Source organism: Amblyraja radiata, chromosome X (assembly GCF_010909765.2).
Source record: "Amblyraja radiata isolate CabotCenter1 chromosome X, sAmbRad1.1.pri, whole genome shotgun sequence".
Classification (NCBI taxonomy): domain Eukaryota; kingdom Metazoa; phylum Chordata; class Chondrichthyes; order Rajiformes; family Rajidae; genus Amblyraja; species Amblyraja radiata.
Window position 1 is genome coordinate 8,706,547 of NC_045999.1, and position 27,961 is coordinate 8,734,507.

The 27,961-nt window shown below is 42.6% G+C and overlaps 1 protein-coding gene across 2 annotated transcripts in view; it reads left to right on the top strand.

The window, feature by feature from the left end:
* The window catches only part of znf592 (zinc finger protein 592), a 127,021-nt gene that overhangs the window by 21,038 nt on the left and 78,022 nt on the right, over positions 1 to 27,961 (top strand). For both annotated transcript variants that reach the window (XM_033015011.1, XM_033015012.1), the window contains exon 2: positions 26,362 to 26,472. The gene's annotated coding sequence lies outside the window, so the exon portion shown is untranslated. The remainder of the gene's footprint in view (positions 1 to 26,361; positions 26,473 to 27,961) is intronic.

Here is a 27,961-nt window from a genome sequence, read left to right on the forward strand (position 1 = left end):
GTAGAGGCAACTGCGGTGGCCTCAATAGGCCTGACTTTGGGGTGAACATGGGGTGGGGACTGGACATTGTGCCTTCCTCCACAGTGCTATCCACTGTGGGGGGATGATTTTTTTTGTCTAATTGTAGTCTTGTAGGTCTGTGTCCAAGATGGCTGCCGTGAAGAGAGAGTGAACGCTGGCGCGCTTTGGCTGCCGCTGCTCCCTCTTCACACTGTGTTTTTGATTTTCTGTTTTTGGATTGAATCCTGTTTTTAATTTGTGTCTCTGTGATGTCCTTATTGTTATATTCCGATTATATGTTTACTATGTAAGGTGTCCTTGAGATTTTGTATGAAAGGCGCCCATTAAATATAAAATTTATTATTATTATTATTACTGACTGTGTGGGCAGTACTTTGGAAGTGATTGCCCACCAGTCTAAAAAGCCGCTGTGTCTCCCTGTCCCTGGGATAGCAGGGGGCGATCAAACAGCACAATACCCCCCTCCCCCTCCAGAGGATACCGCTCCCCGATGGGCCGCTACGGTGACAAGTGGCAGTTTGCCCACAGCCCGAGCTGCGCCCCCTCATCCGCCACCCCAAGAACAAGACGTACCTTGCACACCATCAGCTTCTGCCCCTATGTGTTCCTCTGGAGTTGGAGCGGGGCTGGGCTGGAGTTGCTGCTGGCTGTGGGTCTCTGGGATCTCCGTGCTTGCAGTGGGCCTGGGGGTCGATGTCCCGTTGGTCCTGACGTCTCCGGCCACCCCCCTGGACTGGAGCTGAGACTGGAAACTGTACCGCCCTTGCCCCCTCCCTCTGCAACAACAAACAACCCCACTCTCCTGCAAGGGCGGTACAGTTCCCGGAGGATGGCAGGTGGCCGGAGACGTCAAGACCAACAGGAACCCGCTCCCCGATGGGCCCCTACGACGCCCCGAGCTGCGCCCCGTCATCCGCAACCCAGGTTCCTCTGTAGTTGGAGCTGGGCTGGGCTGCTGTTGGCTGTGGGTCTCTGGGATCTCCGTGCTTGCAGTGGGCCTGGGGGTCGGTGTCCCGATGAGGGGGCGCAGCTCGGGGAACGGCTTCTGGTGGTCCTGACGTCTCCGGCCAGTTTACAGTTTTCCTCTGAAGTTGGAACGGGGCTGGGCTGCTGCTGGCTGTGGGTCTCTGGGATCTCCGTGCTTGCAGTGGGCCTGGGGGTCGGTGTCCCGATGGTCCTGACGTCTCCGGTGACTGGCACGGTCCTGCTGCAATCGCCGACTTGAAGACAGTGCAAAGCCCCCGCGCCGGTGCAGAGGGGAGGGAAGGGGTCACACACATGGCCGGGAAGCAGAAGGGTGTAGGTGGGGTGAAACTGAAGCGAGCGACAATCTGCTGCTGCCTGCCCCGCTGAGTTAAAAAGTTCCCACGCAAGACTCACGAAACACTGTATCGTGAGTCTACCGTGGGAACTTTTTAACTCAGCGGGCAGGCAGCAGCATATTGTCAATTATTAACCCTCCCGCGCAATATACCCTCACCTTCTCTTTTATGAATGGGGATTTAGTTCCCCTTTCTTCGAGGACCGACCGGAGGTTCCGCTGTCACCTCTGCGGGCCGTCCTCGGTGAACGTTTTCAAGGACCTTTCTTCAAGGACCGAAAAAATGGCCGCTATTCGGAGGTTTTCGTTATTTGGATCTTCGGATAAAAGGTTGTGCACCTGTATAAGCAAATTCAGATAAGGTAATAAAAAGGAAAAATTAACAACTCGCCATAATTCTAAATATTACAGAAATAGTGAGAACATTAGTCCGAACCTTGCAATTATAATGAATGAAGCAGGGGAACTGAATTAATTGAAAGAACTTCCAGGACAAGCAATTGAATGGGGCTGAATTAGCAAGATAGCTCAATATTGGAATCATTGTCAGCAGGTTCACTGTCTGTTGTTTTAGGTGTTTCCACATTTAGAGTATTGTTTTCAGTTCTGGGCACTATGTTATAGGAAATGTTGTCAAGCTGCAACGGGTACAGAGAAGATTTACGAGGATGTTGCCAGGACTAGAGGGTCTGAGTTGTAGGGAGAGGTTGAGTAGGCTGGGACTCTATTCCCTGGAGCACAGGAGGATGAGGGGTGATCTTATAGAGGTGTATAACATCATGAGAGGAATAGATCAAGTAGATGCACAGAGTCTCTTGCCCAGAGTAGGGGGATTGAGGACCAGATGACATAGGTTTAAGGTGAAGGGGAAAAGATTTAAGAGGAATCTGAGGGGTAACCTTTTCACACAAAGGGTGGTTGGTGTATGGAACAAGCTGCCCGAGGAGATAGTTGAGGCTGGGACTATCCCAACTTTTAAGAAGCAGTTAGACAGGTGCTTGGATAGGACAGGTTTGGAAGGATTTGGACAAGACGCAGACAGGTGGGACTAGTGTAGCTGCGACATGTTGGCCAGTGTGGGCAAGTGGGGCCGAAGGGCCTGTTTCCAAACTATCACTATGACTAAGTAAGAAACAAGTTAGTTTTAGGTGGCAAAGAGAATGGGAGTGGGATGCACAAAAGTAATATTTTTGAACGGGTGAGGCCAAGCTTGTCTTGGGGTAAACTGTTGATGAACGGAACTCAGAGAAAAAGAACACAAACAAAGGGAAAAGTAAAAGCTGTGAAATTCAGAGCTGCCAGAAATGCCAAGCAGGTCTGGCTGATTTTGCTGTAGATCATCCATCTTTAAAACTGACTCTGCTTTGTCTACTCTGCTATTGCTTTTGTCCTTCCCTTCCTGCCCACATCACCTCTGCTGCTTATATGCAACTTTTCTCTGAGACTGTGGGCCGAGCATCAAAAATGTGTCTAGAAATCAACTTTCGTGACCCATATCACCCATATATATATATATATATAAAATAATATAATGAATATAATTGTGAGGGTTTTTTTTTTTAATGAGAATGCTGCAGAGGTCCGGCTCCTGAACCAGCCTAATTAATGGGTGAGTGCAGTTCCTGTGGGTTCCCCCGTTTACTGAACCCCACTGACTACCAGTATGCAGAGTGGGGATTATTACGGCCATAGTGGGACTGGGGCAGTGCCAGGCTGGGGGAAGGCGAAGGCATCTTCCACTGACAGATAAATGCCTAACCCTAACGCCCCCCTTCCAGAGCTGCCCATGACTAGAGCTGGAGCCGCTTTGGGACCGGCTGCGGGCTCCGTATGTGTGGCCCTGCAGCGCATCCACCTCGGCCAGCGTGCCCTTCTGGCGGTGATGATGGTGATGAAGCAGCACTGGCCCAACTATGGTGGCCGCCTTCAGCACCACCATAGCGCCAGCTCCGTCAGACCTCCTAGTCGCTTGCTGCAACATCGGCCTACCGACAGCCCGACCGACCACTCGCAGCACCCACCGGAGGCCCAGCCCAACGCTCACCACCCACTGGAGACCCAGCCCGACAAATCGCTCTCACCACCCACCGGAGGCCCGACAGCCCCGACCGATCCACCAGAGCATCCATCGGCCTACCGACAAGCCCGACCGACACTGACCTTGACATTGACCGACTGACTGACCTACTGACTGACCCTAATCCTAACCCTAGCTCTACATTTGTTATTTGTCATTTTTATTTAACAGTTCACATCATAACTTTATAAAGATAAATCAATTGTAAAACAAAATGATCAGCAAGGTTACCTTTATTCCTTGGAAACCTTGCTATTGTTTTGATGTAATGAGGAGGCAGCCATGATCCCAGGGTTCTTGCTGCCTAGCGACCATAAAACAAAGCGCGGGATTGGTCAATTACTACTCAGAAAATTTGAGGTTTTTCTCATATTTCTTAAAAATGTGCAGGTTTTGGTCTTGACGAGTTTCAGGCATGATTTATATAATATTTTTACACAATATGTTAAAAATTCAGGTAGTTCCGTGAGTTGGGTCACGACCTGAACGAAAAAGCTCCTCGGCCCACAACCTATCTTCTTTACAGATCTGTTGAAGTGTTGTTGACTTAAACATGATCTTTTCTTGCCACTGATACTGAGAGACTAATGCCCCTGTCCCACTTAGTAAACCTGAACGGAAATCTCTGGAGACTTTGCGCCCCACCCAAGGTTTCCGTGCGGTTCCTGGAGGTTTTTGTCAGTCTCCCTACCTGCTTCCACTACCTGCAACCTCCTGCAACCTCCGGGAACCGCACGGAAACCTTGGGTGGGGCACAAAGTCTCCAGAGGTTTCCGTTCAGGATTCCTAAGTGGGACAAGGGCATTAGGTTCCAACAATTTTTATTCTTATTTCAGATTTCTGGCACCCGCATTGTTGTGATTTTCATTAACTTGCATAAGGACGTAAACTTCTTGAAAACAGAAATACTTCACTACAATGGTCTCTAATTGAGCTTTGAATGAGTGGCCCATAGAACGTTAAACAGAGCTTTAATTTGGGAGGAATGTCAACTACATTCCAAGCCATAGATTCTTATATGAGAAATAAAACAGGAATTCAGCTATTTTTTAACTACCTGAGGAAGCAGCCAGGACAAGAAAAGGGAAGCGTTATGAGGGACCTTTAGAGCTGATCCTTTATTTTTAAATCACTGGAGATTGATATTATTGTTAGTTTGCATTAGTTGTTGGATTTCAGGCTTTACAGGTCTGTATTATCATTTCTAACATTGACATTTTCAACTGGGCAAAATCAGACTGGATTACTTGGAAGTGATTATCATCTTAAACAGTGGACTCTGACCCAGTTTATTTTTCTTAAGAAGATTTGTGTTTTCATATGATAAACTTATTTGTAGAAACATGGAATTTTCCATTAGACAGGCCAAGTCAGCTTTGAACTGGTGAGTAGAAAATCAATGGTACATATTCTGAGGACAAGAAAAAGGTTCTAAAACCTTTAAAAGTATTACTTGTTAGGATAGATTCTCAACAGGACTGTTTCCGTGCAGACTTTAATGGCATGTCTGACTTATACTCTGGTACATTCCAAAGTTGTGTAATATTTTTAAAAGGTTAATGGTTCACGTGGTGTGTAATTTAAAGGCTGAAAATGTGGGAGTGACCTGTACAAAAATGTAGGGTGTAATTTGGATTCTTCTCCTAAAGAACAAATCTTTCCTAAGAAAAAAAATATCCCCGCAGGCAATCCCACAAGCTTGGCTATGAATGTGGTCTTAGTTTTGGGAAATGCAGACAACAGAATTGCCAACTTGAAAACCACTACTCAATGTATTGGAAAGTGTGCTCTCGTTATATTTGTTTTATTAAAGTACCACTGTATATAAGCTGGATTGGTCTTTTATTGGCCATTAAGTGCTTTACTTCATAGTCTTAAAGTGTATCACTTTCTGCTGGGCATATTAGAGGATGATTGCAGAAATCTCATGTCAAGTTATTTAAAGCAACCTTCTTTGTATTCAGTTGCAAAAGGTCAGCAATTTTATTATTACATCTAAAATCTGACTCTTAGTTCTGTGAATTGAGTCACTTTCATAGTCTGGAATTAACAAGGAGGGTTCGAACCATAGTCCAATCTTCTTGCAGTGTTTTCACTTCTCATTGTGAAATGTATAGGAAGTGTTTCTTCCTGCTCAATTTAACATCCACGAGCAGCTCTCATGTTAGTTTGCATTAAGATATATCTTATTGTTTCTGTTTCCATTTAAATGTCATGGGATCGTTGACTCTGTTTGTGTGTGTTCCTGGAGATTTTCTCATTTAATTGCCTCTCTCGAATCTCTTGAATCACCTTGGCCCTTCCAGGTGCAGTACCTCTCCAGGTGTGGAGTGAGCAGGCTTTGTGCTTGATTGTGGCAGTTAAGTGGTGTTGACCCAATCTCCCTTTTTTTTGGCTGGACGAATAAATAAATAAATAAATAAATAGATAGATAATTGGGTGATGATAAATGTTCATTTACTGTTTGTTTTGTTTCCAGGTTGTTAACACCAGTTACCCAGCAATTAATCCCCAATTACTGGAGTTTCCAGTAATTGGGGACTAATTGCCAGGTTATTTCCAGTCTCAGCTGATAGAATCCTTGTTGTGTCCCAAACTAGGCAATTGAGTCAATGTGGATTCCCAGCCTGAAAGTATATTTAGGGTTTATATATAAGTACTGATGAGGGATGGAGTAGGATGAAGGGCTTTTGATTTCTGGCATTGTGGCTATTTCCAGGGACCTTTCTACAAATCGGAAAGGTTGCACCCCAGCAGCACAGGAACATTATCCCCACAGAGGTTTGCCAGTGCTGTTGGGAGAATTTAAACTAGCTTGGCAGGGGGATGGGAATAAAAGGAAATTTAAGAAGGAAAGTTGGAAAATAAAGATTAGAAAACTGGAAAGCAAAATAAATAGGCAGTGGAAACAAAAACAAGTAGTAAATTAGGTTGGAGTATATAAAAATGAGGAAAAATAAGGCAATGTACTTAATTGTGTACGGCATTGCAATAAGGTAGATAAATTAACAGCACAAATAAAATGTAAATGCAATAGTAAAACACAAAGTGCTGGAGTAACTCAACGGGCCAGGCAGCATCTGTGGAGGGAATCGATAGAGGATTTGGATCTACTTTTCTCTAATAGAAATTGTGTAAGGAAAAATTAAATAAAGGCAAAAGAATCAACAAATTTTGTCAAGGGTTTGGCAGTACATTAAATCTCTTTGTGGACATTTTGTTGGGAATTCATCCCCTCTGCAATGTGGAGATGTAGTGTATTCATTAAGTACAACATAATTAAAAAATAGATGCAGATATGGATAAATAGAAAAAGCATGAAGTACTATCATCTACATATATAGGATCGACAAAATAAATGATCAGTTATAGGTGAAGGACAAATTTGTAGAATATAGTTCTGAAAACCATTGTGTATATGATGTTGAGGATCCAGCTAAGGAAAAGCTTATTGTTGAATTGAGTATTGTACACTAAGGGGATTGATTAATAGTCTTGTTTTAAAGACACTTTTAGGGAAAATTCCACATAGGATGGTGGAATTTTACATTGAGTTTGATGTGGTTTAATACAAAACTGGGCTCTCAAATCGAAATAAAGGGATTTATGAAGTTATGAGCAGTGGGATGGCTGACAAGCCACATTAGAAAGCTTGATGATGGATATGCAATGGCTATCATTCAAATAAATGATTTATATAATTCCTCTAAAGCATCAAAACCCAAGAAATGTGATTTGTTTTTGAATGCCAGGAGAAAATAAAGGAAGAGGCTTATAGTATTGCTAGGAATAGCAGTAGGCCTAAAATTGTGTGTTTTAGAACTATCAAATGAGAACTAAGAAATTAAAAAAAAAGAAAGATGGAATGGGATGGTAAGCTGTCAAAGTACAAAGCAGATTATAGTCAAGTCAAGTCACATTTATTTATATAGCACATTTAAAAAACAACTCTTGTTGGCCAAAGTGCTTTACATTTGTTACAAGAATAGTACAAACAAACTACATACACATATACATATAGCCCTCGCTCAGTGGACGTCAGGAAAGGCTTGGGAGTATAGATAAATTATTAGTCTTGACTTAAAGGAGTCGATGGAGGGGGCAGTTCTGATGGGAAGGACTTTCTATAGGTGTAAATGTAGATCATAAATCATCACCAAGGGCATCAACAAAGATTTTTTTTTTAAACCCCAAGAAACCAAGAATTTGGCAAGATTGAGGAACTGAAGTAATTTGTTAGAATTGAAAAGCAAGTATCGGAGAAGTTAGTGACATTTGATAAGCATTGCATTCCAAGGACTAATTATCTAGATCTCAGAGGCAACCACAGAGATAGTGAATATATTTCTTATCTCTTACAAAATGTTTACATTTTCTGGAATGGTCATTCTATATTAGATAATAGCAAATGCGACCCTACCTTTGAAGGAAGAAGAGAGAAATGGGTTCTACCTCCCAGTTCATTGAATATGTTGGCCTTCATTCTGAAAGCATTTCACCATATAAGTCGTCTTCTGTTTTACAGGGCCGTGGTGAGACTGGAGCTAGAGTATGGTGTGGAGTTTTGGTATATTTGAGAAAGAAAATATAGAGGAAGTAAAATGAAGATTTACTGGGACTGGTTAGAAACATAGGAAATAGGTGCAGGAGGAGGCCAATTGGTCCTTCGATCCAGCGCCACCATTCATTGTGATCATGGCTGATCATTCACAATCGGTAACTCGTGCTTGCCTTCTCCCCGTATCCCTTGATTCCACTAGCCCCTAGAGCTCTATCTAACTCTCTTTTAAATTCATCCAGTGAATTGGCCTCTACTGCCTACTGTGGCAGAGAATTCCACAAATTCACAGCTCTCTGGGTGAAAATGTTTTTTCTCATCTCAATTTTAAATGGCCTCCCCTTTATTCTTAGACTGTGGCCCCTGGTTCCAGACTCCCCCAACATTGGGAACATTTGTCCTGCATCTAGCTTGTCCAGTCCTTTTATAATTTTATATGGTTCAATAAGATCTCCTCTCATCCTTCTGAATTCCAGTGAATACAAGCCCAGTCTTTCCAATCTTTCCTCATATGACAGTCCCGCCATCCCAGGGATTAATCTCGGGGGTTAACCTACGCTGCACTGCCTCAATAGCAAGGATGTCCTTCCTAAAATTAGGAGACTAAAACTGCACACAATACTCCAGATGTGGTCTCACCAGGGCCCTGTACAACTGCAGAAGGACCTCTTTACTCCTTTACTCAAATCCTCTCGTTGTGATTAGCTTTCTCCACTGCCTGCATGTTTACTTTCAGTAGGTACACAAAAATGCTGGAGAAACTCAGCGGGTGCAGTAGCATCTATGGAGTGAAGGAAATAGGTGACGTTTCGGGCCGAAACCCTTCTTCAGACTGATGGGGGGTGGGGGGGAGAAAGAAGGAAAAAGGGAGGAGGAGGAGCCCGAGGGCGGGGGGATGGGAGGGGACAGCTCGAGGGTTAAGGAAGGGGAGGAGACAGCAAGGGCTAGCAAAATTGGGAGAATTCAATGTTTATGCCATCCAGACGCAAGCAACCTAGGCGGAATATGAGGTGCTGTTCCTCAGAGGAACAGCACCTCATATTCCACCTGGGTTGCTTGCGTCCGGATGGCATGAACATTGAATTCTCCCAAATTTGCTGAGGAACAGCACCTCATATTCCGCCTGGGTTGCTTGCGTCTGAATAGCATGAACATTGAATTCTCCCAATTTTGCTAGCCCTTGCTGTCTCCTCCCCTTCCTTAACCCTCGAGCTGTCTTCTCCCATCCTCCCGCCCTCGGGCTCCTCCTCCTCCCTTTTTCCTTCTTTCTCCCCCCCACTCCCCATCAGTCTGAAGAAGGGTTTCGGCCCGAAACGTCACCTATTTCCTTCGCTCCATAGATGCTGCTGCACCCGCTGAGTTTCTCCAGCATTTTTGTGTACCTTCGATCTTCCAGCATCTGCAGTTCCTTCTTGAACACAACAACTGTTTACTTTCAGTGACTGGTGTACAAGGACAACCAGGTCTTGTTGCACTTCCCTTTTTCCTAATCTGACACCATTGAGATAATAATCTGCCTCCTTGTTCTTGCTGCCAAAGGGGATAACCTCACATTTATCTACATTATACTGCATCTGCCCATTCACTCAACCTGTCCAAGTCACCCTGTAACCTCCGAGCATCCCCTTTGCAGTTCACACTGCCACCCCGCTTTGTGTCATCTGCAAATTTGCGAGTGTTACTTTTAATCCCATCATCTAAATCATTGCGGCCCCAGCACCGAGCCTTGCGGCACTTCACTCGCTATTGCCTGCCATTCTGACACTGACCCGTTTGTGCCTACTCTTCGTTTTCTGACTGCCAACCAATTCTCTATCCATGTCAATACCCTACCCCCAATACTATGTGCTCTCATTTTGCCCACTAATCTCCTTGGGACCTTATCAAAGGCTTTCTGGGTCCAGATACACTACATCCACTCGCTCTCCTTCATCCATTTTACTTGCCACATCCTCAAAAAATTCCAGTAGATTATTCAAGCAGGATTTCCCCATCATAAATCCATGCTGACTAGGATCAATCATTTTACTGCTATCCAAATGCACCATTATAACTTCTTTAATAATTGACTCCAGCATCTTCCCCACCACCGATGTCAGGCTAACTGCTCTATAATTCCCCATTTTCTCTTTCGCTCTTTTCTTGAAAAATGGGATAACATTAGCTACCCTCCAATCCACAGACTAATCCTGAATCTATAGAACATTGGCAAATGATCACCAATGCGTCCACAATTTCTAGAGCCACCTCCTTGAGTACCCTGGGATGCAGACCATCAGGCACTGGGGATATATCAGCCTTCAGTCCCATCAGTCTACCCAATACTATTTCTCGTCTAATGCAAATTTATTTCAGTTCCTCTGTCTCCCTAGATCCTCTGTCCTCTAGTGCATCTAGGAGATTGTTTGTGTCTTCCTCAGTGAAGACAGAACCAAAGTACCTGTTCAACTCTTCTGCCATTTCCTTGTTCCCCATAATAATTTCACCTGTTTCTGCCTTCACGGGACCCACATATGCCTTTACTGATCTTTTTCTCTTAACATACCTAAAGAAGCTTTTACTATCCTTCTTTACATTCTTGGCCAGCTTACCCTCGTACATGATCTGTTCACCCTGTATTGCCCTTTTCGTTACCTTCTGTTGTCCTTTGAACGTTTCCCAATCCTCAGGCTTCCTGCTACTCTTTGCTGTGTTATACACCTTTTCTTTTAGATTTATTCAATCCTTAACTTCCCTTGTCAGCCATGGTTGCCTCTTAATCCCCTTAGAATCGTTCTTCCTCGTTGGAATGAAGTAATCCTGCATCTTCTGGGTTATGCCCAGAAATTCCTGCCATTGCTGTTCCACCGTCATTCCTGCTAGGATCCTTTTCCAGTCGACCTTGGCCAGCTCCTCTCTCATGCCTTCATAGTCCCCTTTGTTCAATTGCAACACTGACACTTCTGATTTAAGCTTCTCCCTCTCAAATTGCAGATTAAAACTTATCATATTATGGTCACTACTTACTAGTGGTTCCTTTACCTTGAGTTCTTGGAATGCAACTTTGCGTTTTGTAAGATATTGAGTAAGCTAGGTCTGTGTTCTCTAGAATTTAGAAGGGATGACCTAATTGAATTTTTTACAGAATAGGTGCAGGAAGGATTTTCCCCTGGTTGAAGAGTCTAGAGCTAAAGCCCTCAAGATCAGAATAAAGGACAGAACATTTGGGTAGGAAGGAGCTTCAAATGCTGGTTTACACCAATGATAGACACACAATGCTGGTGTAGCTCAGCGGGACAGGCAGCATCTCGTTTGAAAACATTTCGGACCCAGTTGAGAAATTGAGATTTCTGTATACTATTGGATATAGGCTAGTGTGGGAAAATGGACCTTGGGTAAAGGACCATCCCTGATCTTCTGAATGATTCGATGGTCTATTCCAGCTCTGAATAAATTCTGAATAACATAAACTCACTCACCTCAGTAAATTATTGTATCTTATAAGTTCCATGTGTTTTGGCTTGGGACATGTTTCACATTTTATATTTTCAATGAAGTGCTGGGTGGCCTTGTAAAAGCAGCATCTTTCTGGATGTTTTTGAAACTGCGCAGCTACTCCCTATTAACAGATGTTGGGAGGCATATTTGGCAGTCCAGACATCCTCACTCACAATGTTAGGATGTTTTGCTCACTGCTTTTTCTCAGTAAGATATGATAAATATGCCCTTCGATAAGTAGGTCTCCATGGAGTCTCCATGTTCCTTTGTTTCATGTCTTAGATATTCTGCATAAGGCATCATTTGGCACAAACTTAAGGATATATTTGGGTTTAAAAGAGAGAGCATGCTCTGACTATAGTAGCCTGTTATTCAAATATTGTGGAGTGCTAATCAATTTTGTGGAGAGCTAATCAATTTTGTGGGGATTATCCCAAAATTCATTCAACAAGATGTAAATGAAACATTTTATGTTTTTAGTTTAGAGATACAGCAGAGAAACAGGCCCTTCAGCCCACCGAGTCCGCGCCGACCAATGACCACCCATTCACTAAAGATAGACTCTGGAGTAACAGTGGGACAAGCGGCATCTTTGGAGAGAAGATATGGGTGATGTTTCGGGCACCCATACACTAGTTCTATCCTGCACACCAGGGTCAATTTGCAGATGCCAATTAACCTACAAACCTACACGCCTTTGGAATGTGAGAGGAAGCCGAAGCACCCGGAGGTTAATTGGCTTGGTAAATGTAAAAATTGTCCCTAGTGTGTGTAGGACAGTGTTAATATGTGGGGGTCGGTGCGGACCCGGTGGGCCGAAGGGCCTGTTTCCGCGCTGTATCACTGAACTAAACTAAACGCTACCGCTGTGCCACCATGCCACTAATATTGCTCATGTTACTACTATCCAGACAGCACCTGCGCTCGTAATTTATCAAATTAATGGCTGTTTTAGTTGAGATGACTCCATGGTAGGGTGACGACCTTAAAAAAAATTGCTTTCTAACCCAATACTTGAAAGTGTTAAATGAACATTAATTCAAGCCAACATTGGCTAACTAGCCCTTGTGTAACAACAGTTGAACTATGCCTGCACTTGGTATATGCTTCATATCTCCTATGGCTGTGGTTACGTTTTCTCAATCTATTTAATTCAAGACTGTGCCCTGGGGAAGAAAGTGTACGCTCCATAGGGAACAAGAAGGAATTCTCCATGTGGATTTGCCTGTAATTTGTTTTTAACATTAAAATAGGATGGGTGGCACTTGTCTGACCAACTGCAATGTTGTGTCGCTTTCATCCTTATTTGCCAGTTGGGAAAATGATGAGAGAATGTAAATGATGCAAGCCATTATCAGTATTCTAGCTATAAATAGCAAATGCTGGAAACACTCAGCAAGTAATGTGGTCGAGAGGAAAAATCTAGCGTATATTTTTTAAGTCAAAGACTTCATCAGAATGGGATTTGAGATTGCACCCTGATGTTGTGTTTATGCCTTGAATGTGGAGAGGTAACATCTGTGCGTTGTGATTGTTATGGATAATGCTGGGATCTAAAAATGTTAACAATCCTTTTATTAAATATACAAACAAAATGTATTAACCAAATAATACACTGGTATTGTTTGCAGTGAATCGAAGGAAATCAAAACTCGGGCACTATATAATATGTAGCTCGTCCAAAGCTGTTCGGAGTTGGTAGTTTATGAGCCGCTGTAAATACTGAAGGCCGTCATTGAAGTTAATGTTTCATTCCAGTGTTAATTCAACGAAGCGATGAATCCGTTAGGGTTTGTTGCTGAGTGGCCTATACCAGACTGCAGGAGTACATACTGACGGACTCGCTGAATTGAAGCTTGGTGCAGCCAACATCAAGGCTCTGTGGGGAAGGATCACAGTCTAGGGCAGGGGTCGGCAACGTTGCTCTGCATAGGGGCCAGGACGTATGTCTGTGAGCGGATGGCGGGCCACATCTGTCACGTGTACACATGGATCCCGCCCAGGATGGCAGGCATTAAATCACGTGTTCACATAGATCCCGCCCCTTCGAGGATGCCACCTTCAGGCTCACAGACATACGTCCTGGCCCCTATGCAGAACAAAGTTGCCGACCCCTGCCCTCCACTGGCCCCTAGTTACGGGCGCTCACGAACATGGCGTACCTACGGACCATTGCCTTGGCTCTTTCCTGAAGGCGGTGGCTGAAATACTCACACTCACTTGCCCCCGGCCTTTTGACAACCCCGATCCCGACAGTGAAGCCCAGACACAGAAGGTGCGCGGCCGTGCCGGCGACTTTGCGCCGGATGCGGTACAGCCAGAGTTCAGCACCGGCTGTATTCCAATTCCATTTAAAGCCAGCGCAGGCCTCCTTGCGTCACCACGCCTGCTGCCCCGGGCCTAGGAGGTACCGGAGATGATGGAAGTCTACGGGCCGGATAATTACGGGTAAAAAAATACGCCTGCGGGTCGTATGATTTCGGGTTACGGGCGCATTCGGCCCGGGGGCCGTAGGTTGCCAACCACTGGTCTAGGGCCTTTCTGCTGCTGCACATTGTGGGGCAGTCCAGTAGGGGAAACCCCTCAAACAAGGGAAGGGACATCAGCCCATGGGGTTGCACGAGTGGCAAGGGTATTGTTATGTTTAATGATAGGTGCAAACACGACTGAGTATGACGCTAATGGACATATGGACACTAAGAATGTCTGAAGAGTTTCTGCAACGTTTTTGTTTTGTATATATTTATTCTGAATAAAGTTAAATTTTGCTTTTCACATTGGAATGCTCAAACCAAGGGTCCTTCAGCCTGTTCTTGGATTGGTGTTGGGGGAGAGTTCTTCAATTTAGTACAGTATACTGTTAAATGATCTGGTCCTGGCAGAGGTCTCCTTTGACCTGGCAGCCAGCCTTTTGAAATCAGTAAGTTTTCTGTGACTACATTTGGCCACAAAATATTTGCATCTGGATCTGGCCTCCATCCACTCAACTAACCTCAATATAAATGTCCCTTTCTCACATTCATTGCTGAATGTTTCCCTCTCTGTTTTGGCTTTCTTATTAAAATGTACCTCATGTTTGTTTGTTCAGTTTCTCTTTCACATTTGTTTAATCCCTAGGTAAAGACAGCAGCCAATATGTTACTGGTTTGAAGTAGATTGCAGGAGGAGAGACCATAGAAATTAGAGAGAAACTGGATTCTAGTTTCATTCGAGGAAGAAATTAGGGATTGCTTAGTTTGTACGTTTAGCATGGATTTAACATGAAGTGGGAATTATATGGCATTCCGTGTCTGGTCCTGCATTTGCAAATTTGTTTGACGGTGGTGTCCAAAATGGTGGGTAGGGATAGATCTATGATCTAGGGCCTTTTAGCTGGAACAATAAAATGGATCATGATACATTGCGAAAGGATATGTGGAATTCTCTGCCAATCTGTGGAATTCTCTGCCACAGAAGGTAGTTGAGATTGGCTATATTTAAGAGGGAGTTAGATGTGGCCCTTGGAATATTTCTCCAAACCAGGTTGATAAGCAAACTAGGGAGGGACCTACAGGTGGTGATATTCTCATATACCAGTTGAACTTGTTCTCTCTGGTGGTAGATGTCACAGGTTTGAGTGATGCTGTTAAAGTAGCCAAATGATAACCATACATTCCCGAGTGGATATTGATGCGTAATATTCTTCCAATTTAAAAAAAACCCCTACAATAACTCCTGCACAAGCAAGGTGAATAATGTGCCAATATTTTTGATATTTGTGTATATTGAATTTATTATGTAAAGATAAGTAAGCGAGTAAAGAGCACCTTTTTCCCCATTTAGTTTTGCTGGTGCTTCTGGAACATAGAGCATATAACAGTACAGTACAGGAACAGGTCCTTCAGCCAATGTCTGCACTGACCATGATGCCAATCTAAACTATACAAGAATCTTCCGCATTGGTGACACTTGGACTATGCTTGATCGGACTTTGCTGGCTTTACCTTGCACTAAATGTTATTTCTGCGAATTTTGGGCTTGTGGTGGGTTTGAATGATTTGAAAGGTGCCTGTTGCTGAGACATTGCTGCAGTTTGGTTATAGCGGCAAAGTCGCCATCTTAGAGGACAAAATCCATTATTTAAAAAAATGAAGGGTTTCGGCCCGAAACGTTGCCTATTTCCTTCGCTCCATAGATGCTGCTGCACCCGCTGAGTTTCTCCAGCACTTTTGTCTACCTTCGATTTTCCAGCATCTGCAATTCCTTCTTAAAATCCATTGGAACAGGTTGTGCAAACTTTGAATGGTGTAAAGATTTATAATGGAAGTTGTACGAGTATCAGCTGTGAGATCAAGAATGTATAAATGCATAGATTAGAGTCATAGTCATAAAAGTGGAAATGGGCCCTTTGGCCCAACTTGCCCCATCTGCACTAGTCCCACCTGCCCTGCGCATGGCATAAACCATCTCAAAACATATCCATGTACCATGTAAACATGTTCCCGATGTTGGGGGAGTCCAGATCCAGGGGCCACGGTTTAAGAATAAAGGGTAGGCCATTTAGAACGGAGATGAGGAAAAACTTTTTTACCCAGAGAGTTGTGAACCTGTGGAATTCTCTGCCTCAGAGGCAGTGGAGGACAATTCTCTGGATGCTTTCAAGTTGAAGAGTTAGATACTCTTAAAGATAGCGGAGTCAGAGGATATAGCGAGAAGGCAGGAACAGGGTACTGAATGTGGATAATCAGCCATGATCACAGTGAATGGTGGTGCTGGCTCGAAGGGCCTGCACCTATTGTCTAACTGTCTCTTAAATGTTATGTATCTCTCAACTACCTCCTCCTAGCAGTGTGTTCCATATACCCACAACCCTTGATTAGTTAAATATTTAGTTGTGGTCAAGTAATCTTCAATTTGTATAAACTTTAATGAAGATGGAGGAAAGGCAGACTAGAACGAATATTTTTTGTGAAGTCTTGGAACCGAGAAGGAAATGGCCAATTTGATTTAATAGCAGCCTAACTGTGCATAATGCAAAATTAACTGCAGTAAAAAATGATCACATTCAGAGGTATGTTTAGAAGGAAGTAATATAAACAGTTATTAAGATAGTAGACATTGGAATGTCTGTCTTCTATTAGATAAGATAGATATTTCACAGTAAACCAACCAAGTCGACTAAATGACGAAATGAGAGCAGAATTGTGAGTTATATCAGCAAAAAAAACTGATATGGAATTAGTTAATACCTTTTGGGTGAGGGAACTATTTTCCACAAAATCCGTTGATGACAAAAGGGATCTATAGCATGAAACAGAAGGAAAACGTATACATAAACATACAATGTAGTGCAGATCCTGGTGATGGAGAAAGATTACAAAATAGTGTCAAAGTAGTAAGACCCTCAGAAAATAGATGGCACAGTAGAGGTAGAGCAGGTGCCTCACGGCAGCAGAGACCTGGTCACTGGTGCTGCGCTTGCAGAGTTTACACGTTCTCCCTGTGACCATGTGTGTTTTCTCCAGCTGCTCCGGTTTCCTCCCACATTCCAAAGACGTACAGGTTTGTAGGTTAATTGGCCTCTAGAAATTGCCCCTAGTGTGTTTGCAAAAAAGAGGGTTAATTCAGATTCAGATTCAACTTCAATTGTCATTGTCAGTGTACAGTACAGAGACAACGAAATGCAGTTAGCATCTCCCTGGAAGAGCGACATAGAATATGATTTCGATAAATAAATCTATTTACATGTATACAGACATAGTGTTTTTCCTGTGGGAGGAGTGTCCGGGGGTGGGGGGAGGGGGGTGATTGGCAGTCACCGAGGTACATTGTTGAGTAGTGTGACAGCCGCAGGGAAGAAGCTGTTCCTGGACCTGCTGGTCCGGCAACGGAGAAACCTGTAGCGCCTCCCGGATGGTAGGAGGGTAAACAGTCCATGGTTGGGGTGAGAGCAGTCCTTGGCGATACTGAGCGCCCTCCGCAGACAACGCTTGCTTTGGGCAGACTCAATGGAGGGGAGCGAGGAACTGGTGATGCGTTGGGCAATTTTCACCACCCTCTGCAGTGCTTTCCGGTCGGAGACAGAGCAGTTGCCATACCATACTGTGATACAGTTGGTAACGATGCTCTCGATGGTGCAGCGGTAGAAGTTCACCGTAATTTAGAACTAGGTTGTGAATTTGTGGAATTCCCTGCCACAGAGGCCAAATCACTGGATGGATTTAAGAGAGAGTTAGATAGAGCTCTCTGGGCGAGTGGAATCAAGGGATATGGGGAGAAGGCAGGCACGGGTTATTGATTGGGGACGATCAGCTATGATCACAATGAATGGCGGTGCTGGCTCGAAGGGCCTAATGGCCTCCTCCTGCACCTATTTTCTATGTTTCTATCTATGTTTACAGGTGATCGATAGTCAGCGTGGACTCTGGTCCGAAGAACCTGTTTCCACTCTGTATCTGTATCTTTAAACTAAAACTAAAAGGAGTGTGAAAGAAACTTGCATGGAATATCAAAACTCAGTAAAGATTGCTATATTCACAAAGAAACAATATGGACCCCGTGAAAATTGATGAGAATAAATGAAACAAAAGAAACATTTTACACCAGATTTTAATACAAAAGGAAAGGGTTAACATGCAGGATATTCTGAGGGAACAATATTGAATCGGAGATGAGGACTTGGCAGAATTCATGTAAATAATATCAGTGAGTGAAAATGGTGCTGAAGGATGTAAAATCCCTGAAAATAATTATGGTTTCTAATCTAAGAATTCAAAGAAAGTGCAGTAATGCCAATGTTGCATTTGCTGTAAGTTAACACATGCATATCTCGTATGTGTATGTGACAAATAAACTTGACTTGACTTGACTTGACATACGAGTCAACAGTGGGTGTGACCATATGATGAACATTTGACGGCACTCTACGAAAACTATTTTGATTTGGGGGAAACTCCTTTTACTGAGTGGCAAAAACCTGAGTTTGTCACTGCTATCTAACAAAGGTAATAAATGGAAACCAGGGGAGTAGAGATCAATTAAACTAATCTGCTGAAATAAATTCCATGTGTCCATAATTAAAGACTGATGGAACACCGTGATCGTTTTCAATGAATGAAGGAAAGCCAACATTGAAAAGATGGGTCATGCCAGATGAGTTTTGGCTAATTTTTTAAGAATTAACTGAAATAGCAAATAAGGGAATAACTGTTGATTATATTTGAAGATTTAATTTCGTTTATTGTCATGTGTACCGAGGTACAGTGAAGAGCTTTTGTTGCGTGCTAACCAGTCAGCGGAAAGACAATACATGATTACAATCGAGCCATCCACGGCATACAGTTACATGATGAATGGAATAAAGTGAATAGTGTTTAGTGCAAGGTAAAGTCCGATTGAAGATAGTCCGTGGGTCCCAATGAGGTAGATAGCAGCCGAGGACTGCTCTCTAGTTGTTGATAAGACGGTTCAGTTGCTTGATAATAGCTGGGAAGAAACTGTCCCTGAATCTTGAGATGTGCATTTTCACACTTCCATGCCTCTTGCCTGATAGGAGTGGGGAGAAGAGGGAGTGACTCATCCATGATTATGCTGGTGGCCTTGCTGAGGCAGCATGAGGTGTCAATGGAAGGGAGTTTGGTTTGTGTGATGATCTCTACTGCGCTCACAATTCTCTGCAATTTCTTGCGGTCTTGGATGGAAACGTTCCCAAACCATGCTGTGATGCATCCAGATCAAATGCTTTCTACAGCACATCTGGGTGAAGTCCTTAACGATCGTTGACATTTGCGGTATCTTAATGTGGAATTGAAGTCGTATTAGCAACCTGATTTGTAGAATTGGGGGTGACAGTTGAGACAATGAATCCAATTAACAACATGTAACTACTGATACATGACCTTGAACTATTTGCCTTATTTATTAATGACACATTATGGAATGGACATCCAAGTTTGATAACAGCACTAGCATAACGATAATAGGTGTAATGAGCAATTTTGTATGGGCAAATATGAAGTCTACCACTTTGGGCACAGATAGAACAGTATTTTCTAAATTACGAATCACCAAAGATGCAAAGTTTCTTGAATTACCACAAAATAGTTGATTAAAATGTCCTGGGCATGTAGAAAAAATGATAAAGAGAAGAACTGGATGTCAATTGGAATGTAGACAAAAGTGCTGGAGAAACTCAGCGGGTGCAGCAGCATCTATGGAGCGAAGGAAATAGGCAACGTTTCGGGCCGAAACCCTTCTTCAGACTGATGTAGGGTGGGGAGAAGAGAAGAAAAAGGAAGAGGAGGAGCCCGAGGGCTGAGGGAGAGCTGAGAGGGGGAGGAGACAGCAAGGGCTACCGGAAATTGGGAATCAATGTTTATGCCGCTAGGGTGCAGACTGCCCAAGCAGAATATGAGGTGCTGCTCCTCCAATTTCCGGTGGTGCTCACTCTGAATGCATTGGGATAGGTGGGGGACGGTTATTCAATCTGTCGTTAGACCATGTGAGTTATAGAATGATTTGATAGAAGTATTCAAAATATAAGGGGCCAAATTTGAAAAAAAAAATAGATTACATAAATCTGAAATAAAAATAGAAAATGCTGGAAGCAGTCAGCTAGTCAGGCCACATCTGGACAAAAACATTTTACATTGTAGGTCCAAAATCTATCATCAGCACTGAGAAAGAAAGATTTTTAAAACATCTTTTTAAAGATACATGGGTGAACTGTTTTGATGGATAAAGGGAGATTCTTCCCATAGATTGGTAGTCTGGGACATGGAACTATATTCTAAAAATTAAAGCCAAGCATTTTGGAAGTGAAATTTAGAAACACTCAGGTGATGATAGACGTTTAGAATGTCTCTTTGCAAATGGCAATTAATGTTAGAATAACTGCTAATTTTAAATCTCTGATTAATGGACTGTTGTTGTCCAGAATTGTTGAGGGATATGGGGCAAATTTGTGTCACAGTTGAGCTGCGATCATATTAAACTCCAGAACAAACTCAAGGGACCGAATAACTTAGTCTTGTTGCTGTGCTCATGGAGGGAAAATCTACTTTGAAGATATCATGGTCACCATGTTATAGGAAAGATGTTGTCAAGCTGGAAAGGGTGCAGAGAAGATTCACGAGGGTGTTGCCAGCACTCAAGGGCCTAATCTGCAGGGAGAGGTTGAGCACGCTAGGACATTATTCCTTGGTGCGCAGGAGAGTGAGGGGTAATTTTATACAGGTGTTCAAGATCATGAGAGGAATAGAATGCACAGAATAGGGGAAATCAAGAACAAGACGACATAGATTTAAGGGAGGGAAGAAAGATTTAATATGAATTTAAGAGGTGACATTTTGGCACAAAGGGTGGAGGGTAAATGGAACAAACTGCTGGAGGAGGTAGTTGGGGCTGGTGCTGTCATAACATTTAAGAGACATTTGAACATGTGCGTGGATAGATTTAGAGTGTTATGGGCCAATCACGGGCAGGTGGGTTTAGTATAGATATGACATGTTGGTCGGTGTGGGCAATTTGGGCCGAAGCACATGTTTCCACAGTGTATGACTCTGACTCTATCACTGAAAAATGAACCAACGGTAGTTTTCTCCACTGAGGTGATTCCTAGGAAATGTATGATTGGGTTTTAAATTGAATAAGACATGGGGGTGATCAGATGTGGCACAAATCAATGCTCTGAGTGTAAACATACATATGAGCTTCAGATAAACTGTAAAAAGAAATTACTGTAATGTCAGTCAGTTTTTCAAACTATATTACAGGTGAGTGACTTTATTGTAGAGGCAAGGAACTGTAGATGCTGGTGTACAAAACAAAATAAGCAAAGTGCTGGAGTAACTCAGCATCCCTGGTGAACATGGATAGGCAAAATCTCAGGTCAGAATTCTTCCCCAGGATTGAGTCTGGGAAAGGGTCCCAACCTGAGCCATCACCTATCCATGTTCTCCAGAGATGCTGCCTGACCTGCTGAGTTACTCCAGCACTTTGTGTATTTTGTTTTCGAAAAGTAACATGGATGAGGATCTCTGGATATGCATATACCCTGCAATGTTGCCGGTCTGTTTTGTTTTATCCTTTGAATTTCTGTTCAAGGATGTTTAGATATTTAGAACTGTCCTTCTGCAGGGGGTGGTTTTGGCTGGAATGAATTACCTTCTGTGTATAAATCATGTGGGTTTTTAAGAAATCTTCGCCCAGGAAGGGAAAACACTAAATTATAGTAAATTCTAGAAATACGGAGCAGGTCATTGAACATAAAACCATACCGCACTGGAGCAGGCTCTTGCCAATCTCTATGTCAGCCATGTTGCTGCTTCAAACTTGTCCAATCTTGCCTGCACATGGACCATTTTCATCATTCCCCACCTTTTATAGAAACATAGAAACGTAGAAAATAGGTGCAGGAGGAGGTCATTCGGCCCTTCGAGCCAGCACCGCCATTCATTATGATCATGGCTGATCGTCCCCTATCAATAACCTGTGCCTGCCTTCTCCCCATATCCCTTGACTCCACTAGCCCCTAGAGCTCTATCTAACTCTCTCTTAAATCCATCCAGTGACTTGGCCTCCACTGCCCTCTGTGGCAGGGAATTCCATAAATTCACAACTCTGGGTGAAAGAGTTTTTTCTCACCTCAGTCTTAAATGACCTCCCCTTTATTCTAAGACTGTGGCCCCTGGTTCTGGACTCGCTCACCATTGGGAACATTTTTCCTGCATCTAGCTTGTCCAGTTCTTTTATAATTTTATATATTTCTATAAGATTTTACCCTCATCCTTCTTGTGCTTCACGCGCTTGTCTAAATGTTAGATTTTTAATAATTAAATATTTTAATGTCTATTGCATTTTTAAATTTAAACTGAAGCCTGCTTACCAAAATGGATGTTTGTAGTACACAGTATTGGGTTTGATTTCACTCTGCTGTGAGGATGGAAAATTGACCTGTTGTTTACCTTAAGTTGCAGGCAACCAAGCTGATTCAAACCTATCAGAGTAGGAACTTGATTCTTCTAAGTTACGTCAGATGTTCTTTTGTGTTAGATACAGAAGAGTTGAAGTTGAGAGGAAGGTGGTTAAAGTAGACCTTGGAACTAGAGCTGTTGGATAGAGATCCAAGAACAAAACGTGCTTGATGATGATGATCAGAGGGCACTCGCAACAGGTTATAACCAAGAGCAGCCAGAGACTCGAACTGAGTCACTCATCTCCCATACACCAAACAACTTCCAAAATCCAAAGAAAAAGATTTTGATGTTTTTCCATACCATATCGGTTCCAGTTGGTCAAACTGGGGTGCAAGTAATGTGGATTAGTATTCCAATGATGGCTGTCAAGGAGGGTTATAAGGGATTGCTGATTCTGTTTCCTTTGATCTTATTTGAGTTGATCATATATACAAGCTGACCCAGGTAACAAACAGCTTACAGTGGGTGGCATAGTAGCGCAGCTGGTAGAGCTGCTATTTCACATCCCTGGAGAACATGGATAGGATGTCAGAGATCCATTCCTGACCTCGGGGTGCTGTCTGTGTGGAGTTTGCACGTTCTCCCTCTGTCCGCATAGCTTTCCTCTGAATGCATCCAGTTTCCTTCCACATCCCAAAGACATGCAGATTTGGATGTTAATTGGCCTCTGTAAATTGCCCCAGTGTGTAGGGAGTAGATGAGAGAGTGGGATAACATAGCACTAGTTTATACAGATGATCGGTGGTCGGCATGGACTCAGTGGACCGAAGGGTCTGTTTCCATGCTGTATCTCTTTAAAAAAAACGAAACTTTGCAGGTGCTCGCAACTCAGTCTTGTCAGGAAGTACACAGATATCACCAGTAACCATACCTCCATAGTATGGCAATAAATGGCATCAAAAGCCATGCAAGAATGTTAAGAAAGAACAGTTACTCTGTGAATGAGAGGGGAATCTAGTTCTGACATTTGAGAATTAAGAGTATTTAATTGTGAAATGTACAAGGGAATAATGAAATCCATACTTGCAGCAGCAGAATAGGCCTGTACCACAATTCACATCATTTTGAGTGAACATAAATTGAATGAATTAATAACCCCAGTACTAGCCCTGGTTAATTTATAGGGACTAACATGTGTATGAATGCCAGACATTTCAATTTAATAATATTATGGGAGCTCATTCATATGTAATGGTGTCCATAAATTAGGCATTCAGAACACAGGGTTGACCTGAAATATTTTGAGCAGAAAATTAAGGTGGCTGAATTTATTTGTGCTAAAGAACAATATAAAGCTGTATCTGGTGATGTAGAAATTAGCTATGTTGGGTTGTTTCAACAGGCATCATATTCACCAAGTACGACAGCATAAATACTTGCTACATGCATAATTATACTCTTTGATGTCTTATGACTTCCTGATTATTACCAGCCATCTAGCTTGTATTAATATTAAAGAATCAATTTGAGCCTCTACTTTCTTATGTAATATTTTTGTGTGTGGGTGGTTCAGTGTGTTATGTTGCTGTGTGAAAGACTTGCAAGGAGCAGGCTTTCTGAACACTCATAATGTTCACAAACCATTATTTCCAATTAAATGCAAGTTGAATACCATATAGAAGTAAAGGGGAAATACCTTTGGCTCAATTTGCACCTATTTCCAAACAGTCTGGTTAATTTGAAGCCGTTGAGCAATAAATATTACGATGGCAGATAAAATAGGGATTAAAGTGGCTTAATCCCTATCACGAAACCATTGTTGAGACGGGGAGTCGTATGGGGAGGAGACGGAAGGAGGCTGGTTTACTTGATGAACAGGGCTACAATTTCTTGCCATTTTGGAAGAGCAATTGCCATATCAAATGAGATGCATCTGGATAGAATGCTTTCTATGGTGGCATTGGTGAAGTTGGTTAGATTTATTGGAGATTTGCAAAACCCTTAGGGTTCTGAGGAATTTGAGGCATTGGTGTGTTTATTTTGGCCCTCGTGTCAATGTTGTTGGTCCATGACAAATTACGTTTGATATTTACACCCAGGAACTTGAAACTCTACAGCATCTCCACCTCCACACCATTGATAAAGACTAGGGGTGTACTTCACCAAGCTTCTTGAGGTCAATTGCCAGGTGCTTCATTTTGCTGACATTAGGGAAGAGGCTTTAAATAACAGTTCAGACCCAAAATTTTATGAAACCTATAACAACCCTTCCCCGTGTCCCACCTAGACCTAGATTCCCACTCATTTCTCCCAATCTACGTTCTACGCAATCTACGTTTCATTCTCTGGCTTCACAATTTGCAACTTTTTGCAATCCTTTTGTCGCTCACTTTTTTTCCATCTCTGGCCTTTGTTACAACCATCTATCTGCATATCCGCCCCGCCCCCCCCCCCCCCCCCCTCACCTGTGTTGACCTATTGCCTGCCACGCTTTGTCCTGCCCTTCCTTCTCCTCCAGCTTTCTTCCCGCTCCCTCACAATCAGTCTGAAGAAGGGTCCGTCCCAAATTGTCACGTTCTGTAGGAATGCTTCCTGACCCACTGAGTTACTCCAGCACATTGTGCCCTTTTCTTGGTTTTCTTTGGTATTGGGGTGATAGTGGTCTTCTAAAAGCAAGTGAGAACGTCACAGTGGAATGAAGTGTGTTTAAAAATGCCTGAATTCCCCTGTTAGCTAGTTTGTGCTGGTTCTGATAATCGGATCCTAGGTTCTTTTCTAAAACCAGTGCTGAAAGTGAAGTTGTTAAATTTTCTGAAGAATGAGCACTTCATGTTCATAAACCGACCTCATGCTGCCTTCATTTTTGCCAGTGTTTACGGCTGTAAGTTGCTATGTTAATATTTGTGTCAACTGTCACAAGGTAACTGCAGATTTTGACCAAGAGCAAATGAGCAATTGGTCTTTCAGCTCTATTGGGCTGACTGACTTCCTCCTTGAATTTCAGGTTATTTCCTTTAGTTTGAACTTTAACTGGAAAGTTATAAAATATAGTTTTGTGTTACCATTGTTGCCGAGTTTTCCTGTGAAATACTCCAGCAAGAGAGGTTATTTTACAGTTCTTTCCCACTGGGACATAATGAACTGTGTAAGAAGTTTGCAGTGATAAATAATATGTTCTTCAAATAATATGTTCTTCAAATGTGAAGTTTAGTTTCAAGATACAGAACAGAAACAGGACTTTTGGCCCACCAGGTCTGTGCTGACTAGCAATCCCTGCACACTAACACTATCCTACACACACTAGGGACAATTTACAATTATATCAAGCCAATTCATCTATAAACCTGTACGTCTTTAGAGTGGAACAAAACCGGAGATCCCGGAGAAAACCCACGCAGGTCACGGGGAGGACGTGCAAATTTTGCACAGATAAGCACCCGTAGTCGGGATCGAACCTGGCTCTCTGGCGCAGTAATGGGCCTGTCCCACTTTTTCGGCGATTTTATTTCGGTGACTGCCGGCACCCGTCATAATTGCAGCAGGTCGCCGAAAATTTTGAACATGTTGAAAATCCAGCTGCGACCAGAAAAGGGTACGACTCCTTGGCGACTACTCACACCCATGCAGGCGCGTACAGGGACATGCCCATAAAGCAGCAACTTTACCGCTGCGCCACCTTGCCGCCCACAAAGTTCTACACAAAATGAAAATAGCTGGCCTCTAGTCCTCTAATCAGTCTGAAGCAGCATAGGAGAATGCTTAACCACAGCCTGAAATAGTACAAAAGTATTGCACACCTGGTAATTTTGTGTACAAATGCTGACTTCAGATAATTAACACCCAAGGCACAACGCCAGGTGCAATAGAAATTATCGGTATAAACATGTTACGCAGTCTGAATTTTTTTAAATAATTTTTTTTTTAAATTTGAATTAACCAAGAATAGTTATTTAACAGCGGAAGTAGAATTAGTTGATTATATAATAAAAATAATACAATTCATTGTTTCTAGACTGCCCATGGGACAGAAGTGATTGGTTGGCAGTCATATCACTGGAGCTGACATGCAGAAAAGTGGCTGAGTTCGAGGAGTTGTAGAGCATCTGGAACAAAGAGAACATTTGTAAGTTAATCTTGTATTCTTTCTCATTGGTTAAAGAAATTCAATTAAGTGTCATCTTGATTTGTAACACTAATTCCTTTGAGTTCAAAGGTTCAAACCATGGCTCAGGGCATGAGGCTATAAAGTAAGATGGCATTTTGATGCAATGTAGAGGGGATGTCAGAAACACTATTAACTTGATGTAAAATCACAGCGAGGACCTGTTTGCTTGCGCGGAGATCCAATGACACCATTCAAAGATCCTCCATTTCCTGCCCAACATTGCAACCAATCCACCAAACAAGACTAGATTGATTTAAGCGACCCTGTTACTCTCTGAAGAACCTTGCTGCCACAATCTTGATGCTGCTTTTTTTTTAAAGGAGTAATTTATTGGTTGGTAAGTGCTGTGTGAAGCCATAAAGATGTGTTGTGTGTGTATGTTATAAAAACATTAATTATTCACTTCAAGTAATCATTTTAAGATTGTTGAACCTGTGTACTTTTCCCCCTGCTCCCTGTGTGTACAAACAGAAATACCATGGTTTCCTGTTTCGGAATTTAGTTGGCCTTGCCTTTCCTTTTGTGTCATGTTAATCTGTTTTCTTTTCAGACTTTCTTCCCCTTTCACTCCCCTATTCTTCCATTTTCTTTTATTAATTATTCCCTCAACATTCCCACAGATGGTAATTGAAACATTGACACCAAGCATGTTGCAAGCCAACTTTTATTTCAGAAACTTAGTTGCTATTCCCCATGATTATGGTGATTTTCTTGGAATATGCAATCAAAGTGCCCTTACACAGTGTGATGAAAGTGCAATGCTTTACATTTTCACTTTAAGCATAATGATTGGAGATTTTTTCTTGTAAAACATTACATTTGTTTGCCATATATGCTTTATTTATTTTACAAATGCGCTGTCTTTAGTCTTCTTAGAATCTGTGGAATTCATTGCCACAGACGGCTGTGGAGGCCAAGTCTTTGGGAATCTAGAAATCAGAGATTGACACATTCCTGATTAGCAAGGGTGTCATAGGTTGAGGGGAGAAGGCAGGAAAATGGGGTTGAGAGGGAAAGATTGATCAGCCATGAATGAATGATGGCGTAGACTCGATGGGCTGAATGGCTTAATTCTGCTGCTATGACATGAACTTATGTAATTTTTCCAGGAAATATAAATCACAATGGTTGAGAATCACTCGTCTCATATTAGATATTGCTTGTACCATGAAGATATTCTGGAAAAAACAACCCATCAGCTGTATTCCAAATGTAAAAAAAAAGAAACTGCAAATGCTGGAAAAGTCCTGATCCAAAATGTCGCCTATCCATGTTCTCCAAAGATGCTGTCTGACTGGCTAAGTTACTCCAGCACTTGTTGTCCTTTTAGTTGTATTCCAAACATTGTGTTCAGTATTTGGATATACTCAACATTATCTGGTGTGAATTTCCTAATCAATTTGGGAAACTTGAAGGGAGGTTTGTTGATATTGTAATTCACATCTAA